The sequence below is a fragment of the Triticum dicoccoides genome, chromosome 6B (assembly GCF_002162155.2).
Source record: "Triticum dicoccoides isolate Atlit2015 ecotype Zavitan chromosome 6B, WEW_v2.0, whole genome shotgun sequence".
Taxonomy (NCBI): domain Eukaryota; kingdom Viridiplantae; phylum Streptophyta; class Magnoliopsida; order Poales; family Poaceae; genus Triticum; species Triticum dicoccoides.
The window spans coordinates 682226340-682233891 of record NC_041391.1 but is presented as its reverse complement, the minus strand read 5'-3'; positions in this window follow the sequence as shown (position 1 = coordinate 682233891).

The following is a 7552-nucleotide window of genomic DNA, read 5'->3' as shown; positions in this document are numbered from 1 at the left end:
AAGACGGCGAGCGGGATGGGCGAGGCGGGACAGCGGGGCGGGGTGGGCGAGGCGGCGGGGCGGGGAAAGGCGGGCGAGCGGGGCGGGTCGGGCGAGGGAGGGGGCGCGAGTGCGGGGAGAGGAGGAGGTTAGGGTTCACCAGGGAGCCGGCCCTTTTATACCCCCACCACGCGAAATTACCAAAATGCCCTGGTGGGGGCATGGTATTTACAATATGTTGCCATTACTATTCATTCCAGCAGTGTTTCTTCCAGATCCGACGGCCCAGATCCTCCCACCTCTCGATCCAACGGACGAAAACGCATCAAGGGAACCGATCCAACGGCCCAGAGTCGCGATCGCTGAGGAGGCTCTGTGATCCATCCTTCTCTTATTTCTGGATGTTACTACCTCTATAGTGGAGAGTAACATATGTGTGGTAACATGCAACACTTTATTTATTAGGCTATAGACTCATCTTGCCTTGATATGTGTGATGTTACTCATATTAGTAGTAACTAGCTATGTTACTACTTTTCTCTCTTTATTTATTGTTTGCCACATCATCTATTTTATCTAGATATGTGTGATGTTACTATCTACGTTACCCCCACCGTGGGTAGTCTTATGTCCCCGTGCGTCATCAGTATATACCTGAGTTGTACATGCATCAGAAATCCTCGGTGTCCAAGTGATAATCCTGCAAAAATGGTACACCTACGGGGACTATTTTGGTTGATAGTGGCCACACATTTTTCTTGGGGTGTTAAAATGAAATAGCAGTTTTCACGTCTTGAAATGGAACTCGTGTCTGCTATCTGATCGTAGATTCCATTTCACTGAGAATCTTGAACTGATGGGAGCAAAGGAGAAACTGCCTTGGCCTCATTGTTTGCAGTTTCATTGTTGTTCATAGCCTGCTCTCAGTTTGATTAATAGAGATAGATGGTGCATGCCACACTACTGAGCTTGAAGGCCTCTTGAGTCTTGAGGCGTCTAAATGGTCATATAAATCTTGCTCTCACATGGCTAAACTCCGTGTTAACGAAGAAATTTGCTCAAGGACACTTTAAGTAAAACAAATCAGTAATTTGGTCATGGTCACTCTTTAAGTAATTTTTATTTAGAAATTTGGTCAAGTTAGATGATAGTTCATCTACATCAAATTGCTACCCAAGCTATTCTCCTCTTGAAACCGAACTTATTGGAATTGTCGTCGTTTGTGCAGATTTCTGTTTCCAGAAGCCTCCACATAACTGCTGCTGTGGCCCTAGTTGCTGCCTCCATTGACAGTGCCTTAGATGCCTGCTCGCTTAAAGCCTTTTGTGTTTCTCAGAACTAGTCTGTTATGGTGGTCCTGTGTTAGCCTTTATGTTTGCATTAGTTTCTTGTTTTCTATCTTTTGGTCCTGTGGTGGAAATTAGCTTTGTTTGTTGTTTGGTGCAATTCGGCAAACGGTCCGTTGAACTTGTGACGTGTCATGGTTGGTCGGAACATGACTACGCCTACGTTAGCAAGAAATGGCGAAATGGGGATTGGGCTGGAGAATTGATAAGTTTGAATTGGAGCTACCATTTTTCTTATGCGGGACGGTTTGAGAGACGCTGATGGAGTTTTTTTTAGACAGAACAGTGCCGACTGGACTAGAATAGAAAATGAAATATATGATCATGGTCAGAGCATTGATATGTCCCGTAGTCGATATTAATGGAATTCGCACTACTAGAAAAAGGCCTGCTAGTGGCGCACCTGTTTTCGCTACTAATGGCGCACTACAGGTGCACCACTAGCATCTTTTTTTTATTTTTTTCGTCTTTTTCTTAATCTCGGGTCACTATGGCTTAATCTCGGGTCAATAAATCACACTCCGTGGTCAAACTTCCCGAAAGGTCACCCATCCTCATGGTCAGAGCATTGATATGTTCCGTAGTCGATATTAATGGAATTCGCACTACTAGAAAAAGGCCTGCTAGTGGCGCACCTATTTTCGCTACTAATGGCGCACTACAGGTGCGCCACTAGCATCTTTTTTTATTTTTTTCGTCTTTTTCTTAATCTCGGGTCAATAAATCACACTCCGTGGTCAAACTTCCAGAAAGGTCACCCATCCTCACACTACTCCAGCCCAAGCACGCTTAACTTCAGAGTTTTATCCAACCCCAGCACCAGCTCACTTCACAGGCACTTGTTGATATATCTAGCATATCGATCCTATTAAACCTTGTTGATGTTTAGGACTTTGTTCATGTTCATGAGTGTGATGAAATTTTTCAAAATTATTTCAAACTTCCATTCATAGTACGTATCATATTCTAAAAAAAAATTTCCTGAAAAAAATTTGAAACTAATTTTTTTTTCTGTTACTAGTGGCTCACCTAGCAAACGGTGCGCCACTAGTAAGTTTGAAATTTTTGAATTTTTTTGCCTCCAGATCTTAAAAGCCCGTAACTTTTTTTCTGTTAGGTTTTTGAGGATTTTGAAAATTTTAATGAGGTCCCCCCTGTTAAATTTGGATATTACTTTTCAAGTAGATGATTTTTCATATAAAAACGTTTTCATCCGAGTTAGTATGCAAAAGTTATGCCCATTTTACAAATTCTCGAGAGATTTTGCAAATAAAGTCGAAATTCATATTTGCAAATTTTCCCAACAACTAGACCACATATCACATGGAAAACTTATTTTCTTTTATTTTTTTGACATTTTCATCATTTTCTTTTAATTTTTTTAAAACTGAAAAGGCGGTCCAGTGGGGGGTGCATTCGGGGGAATTTTGGGTCAAAATTAGTAATGGCGCACCGTGGGTGTGGTACGCCATTACTAGTAGTAATGGCGTACCACACCCACGGTGCGCCATTACTAACTTTGAAAAAAATAAATAAAATAAAATAAATTGTTAGTAATGGCGCACCGTGGGTGTGGTGCGCCATTACTAGTTTTAACTAGTAATGGTGGTGCGCCATTACTAGTTTTAACTAGTAATGGCGCACCACACCCACGATGCGCAATTACTAACTTTGAAAAAAAAAGTTTGAAAAAAATTAGTAGTTGCGCACGGTGGATGTGGTGCGTCATTACTAGTTTAACTAGTAATGACACACTATCCCTTGGTGCGCTATTACTAGTTTTGAAAATAATAAAAAAAATTGTTACAAATGGCGCACCGTAGATGTGGTGCACCATTAGTATTTGGACACTAATGATGCACCAACACATGATGCGCTATTAGTATATACTAATGGCGCACCAAAAGTTTCGTGCGTCATTAGTGTTCATATCATCTATAGCCCTTTTTCTAGTAGTGTCAGGTCCGTGTGCCTGGTTTGACTGCATGAGTTTCTCACTTTCTCTTGCGTGGAGTGTGACACCCTTTATGAATGCGTTAAATATTCGGTTTCCATTATCCTTCAGTATAACTGGACTGCATGTTGTTGTAGTCCAAAACAACTGTTTAACGACACTTTTTTGCAAAGAAAAGAAAACAAGGAATTTTGCCGTTTGGCAAGCTATTCTTCTGTGTATATCAATCGAGGGCATCTTGGTACCAAACTTATTGTGCATTGTCATGTTTTGTGCAGTTTTCAATTTCTAGAAGGACCCACAGCCAGTGCTTCCTTTGTAGGCGCTGCACCAGACCCTGCTGCTTCTACCACTCCTGGCAACTAAGATGTGGGCTCGGTCGTATTGTAGGCGTAAAGCCTTTTGTTAGTCTGTAAGGTTGGTCCTTTGCTGGCCGTTATTGCTACATTTAGTTTTCTCACTTTCTACCTTCCGGTCCTTTTCCTGAAAAAATATGGACGTGTTGGATGAGATGCTGGACCTGAACCCCGTTCCTAGTTTTTGTGAGTATGCATCTTGTTCTTTTTCCTGTCGTCATGTGTTTGTCCGTCTGATCACGCGGTCCACACATCCTGGGATGTTTATGTACCCAACTAAATAAATGTTGCAGGTAATATCCTGGTAGTTGTCTTCGATCGATTTTCAATTAATGTTTCAACTATGAACATAGGAAACGTCTGACGACGAAAAGATTTCGGTACTTGCAAATACTGCGAAGACGAACGCGACCTGTGCGACGGAATCTTCCTAGATGATGATAGGCGCTTCAGCATCAAGCTGGACGAGAACTTCGAAGTGGATACAGTAAGTCACAATGACAAGTTCTTTTTCGTAATTAAGCATGACATCTGCTTCATTTGCTTCAACTTATAATTTATTTATTTTTACTATTCTACTAGCGTATCCCCTGCCATGCAAGAGTTTTTGTATTGGATAAGATAGGTTTCAGTCGTACTATGGAGGTAAAAAAAGTTTACTTGAAGACCGAGCATAGTTATATTTTCCACGCAAAATGATATAATTCAGACGACTACACCTATTTTGGATGCAAAACATGGCGAGCACTATGCAAGACTTATGCATTTGAGCCTGATATGGTTATCACCTTTGATATTCGTCCGGAAGATGATATTGAAGGTAATACCGACATCTGAGTCGATGTGCAGACGCCTTCAGTTATACCATTATGTAAGTTTCTCAACCATATTTATGTCTTTGACATTGTTTATTCAAAAATATTTGACAACTAATTTATATTGTCAGCTTATTTCGGTGCAAAACATGTCCAACGCTTTGTAGACATGACCTACTACTGTATTGGGGTTGAACTCAACTGCGAGGAGCTCAGTCATTATGTTTCATGACTTGCGGATCTTGATACTGTTAAGACAAATTTTCTTCCTGCATTTAGAAATGTTAGTACTGAAAACGTGCGACCAATAGTGTTCGTAATGAACTACGGTCCCATCTATTTAGGAAGGATGGTAAGATTTTTACTATTTGTTCTCAGTGCATCTTTTCCATACATTATTTTTGAAGCTAAACTTCATTGCTAAATATGTTACCATACGATGTTCTTCAACAGGGACTCCCGATGAATGTTGTGCCTTATGGGATCGAGACTAAAGGTACCATGAGTATTGTTAGCTTACGGCCAAGATATCCTACAGATTACTTTAGTGCATTCAAGATTAGCGACGGATTCTTAATAGTGCAAGACTGGACCAAATATGTGATGGGGGAGCGCAGAGAAGTACTAGGGGGGGGGGGCAAACAGATGCGCTACCCACGATTAGGAGACATGTTCATCTGCATGCTCCAACTTGATGAAGGAGGAGAGCTATACATGTTTTGTGTTATTTTACCCAAGAGAGAGCAGCAAGAGTGATTAGCTAGCTAGAAATGTGTTTCAAGATGATGATGTGCTACACTATTACTATGATGATAAAATAACTAGTGTTGGTGGTAATGACTATGATGATTATTATTAGCTAGTGTTAGTGATGATTAAATAAATACTGTTGGTGGTAATGACTATGATGATGATTAAATAGCTTGTGCTGACGGATTAGATTCAAGTGGAGACAACATGTGATGCACATCGAAAGTACTACTAGTCCAAACTAGATCAAGTTTGGATTAGTAGTATACTTTTGACATGCACCATATATTGCCTCCACTTAAACCTAATCCACCTTATTTGACACACTGTTATGGACATAATGATATAAACCTCATAATTGGTATTGTACCAAAATTTGTATAACGGCGGATAAATACACTAAAAAAAGAAGAAAAAAAGAATACTAGTAGCGATTGTTAGTAAAGATGATGTAACTATCCAGATTAGCAGCAGCGCGGGACAGAAGAAGCGCTGCCGCTATGTGTCTTAACAGTAGCGCGTGTCACACGCGCTACTGCTAAGTAATAGTTGTAGCGCCTTATTAGTAGCGCGGCAGCGCGCGCTACTAGTTGGCTTAAAACCCGCGCTACTACTAGGGTTTTCCCTAGTAGTGAGTCATTATAATGACAACTTACATGTTTATTTGAAAGTGTGTAAAGGGGCAAGATAGCTCAAGAGTGGGATTTTCTCCTTCGACGATGGAGAAATATTCTTAGGGCCCTCTTAGTGTGACGACATTCATCATCGTCTGGCCAGCCATTGGTGACTTACTCATAGGGATGCTTGAACATGATAATGAGAAAGAAGAACAAAACTGCTAACAACGAGACCGGTATAATGAGATGAGAATGACTCAAGAGGATACTGGCTTATCTCAGCTAGTGTTTTGTAAAGTGTCGTGAAGCAAAGGGAACAACATATAGTAACCATATGTTCACTCGGATATCATTTGTGTGAGTATAGGGGTCAACATGGATGTCCATGGTTCTACAGTTGATCACTCCACGAAAGGAGGTTTTGTTCATATCTACATCTCACCAAACTTGCAGGGTCATGAACTTAAGATGAATTTGATCTTTTGAGTAGTAACTAAGTTCGGAGTAATGAAGAATGTCACCGGAATTTTTTTGGGGACAATGAATATTGTTTCAAGAGAGAACCAGATGTGTTTTGAGAAAACAGGAAACGTTTTAGAGAAAGATGAGTTAACCAGATAGGTGGAAATAGTGTCAAAGGACCTAATATATATTTAGGAGGGCTCCAGTATTAACCAGGAGCCCACGGAGCATATGTAGGGGCCATGGGCTACCCAATATAGGCTAGGCCTATTGAAGTGTGGCAGCCACATGGGCCTTTGGGCCCATGTAGGTGGCGCCATCCCTACCTTGCCTTCCCTCAAAGTGGAGGGTGCAGTTAGGGTTGGGAGGAGTCCCACCTCCCTTGGTGGCCGCACCTAGGGAGGGAGCCTGTCCTCAAACCAGGATGCCTCCCTTCCACCTATAAATACCCACCAGGGCGCTCCTCCTTTGTACACAACTTCCCCGTAGAGCTTTAGGAACCCTAGATCAAAGGATTCGTACGTGTGGAATCCGATAGAGGAACCGTATGTTCGCTTCTAGTTCAAGGGATTAGTATGTGGGACGACAAGAACACGATATTCACCAACTTCTCTTTCACTGCAACTCGATAGTCGGTAAGATCATATCTAACCTTGTACACATGTTCTTCATAGTGATCCTAGAATATGCTAGGTAGGCCGATTTTTTCCTACTATGTTTCCCAACAGATCTGGCCCGTCAGCTGGTGCTGCTCGAGGAGGGAGAGGTTGTACCATTGTTCCTCCTGTGTTTGCCAGAACGCCGACACCAGCAGCTTGCATCGGCTACTGCTCTATCATGCCACCGACTGTTGGGAAACGTAGCATGCAATTTAAAAAAAATCCTACGCTCACGCAAGATCTATCTAGGAGATGCATAGCAACGAGGGGAGAGTGTGTCTACATACCCTCGTAGACCGTAAACGGAAGCATTTCACAATGCGATTGATGTAGTCGAACTTTCTTTGCGATCCACCAATCGAGTACCGAACATACGGCACCTCCGAGTTCTGCACACGTTCAGCTCAGTGACTCCCCTCACCTTCTTGATCCAGCAAGTTGTTGAGGCAGTAGATGAGTTCTGTCAGCACAACAGCATGGTGACGGTGATGGTGAAGTGATCCGTGCAGGGCTTCGCCTAAGCACTACGAAGATATGACCAGAGGCGTAAACTGTGGAGGGGGACGCCGCACACGGATAACAATTGATGTTGTGTGCTTGTGAGGCACCCCCTG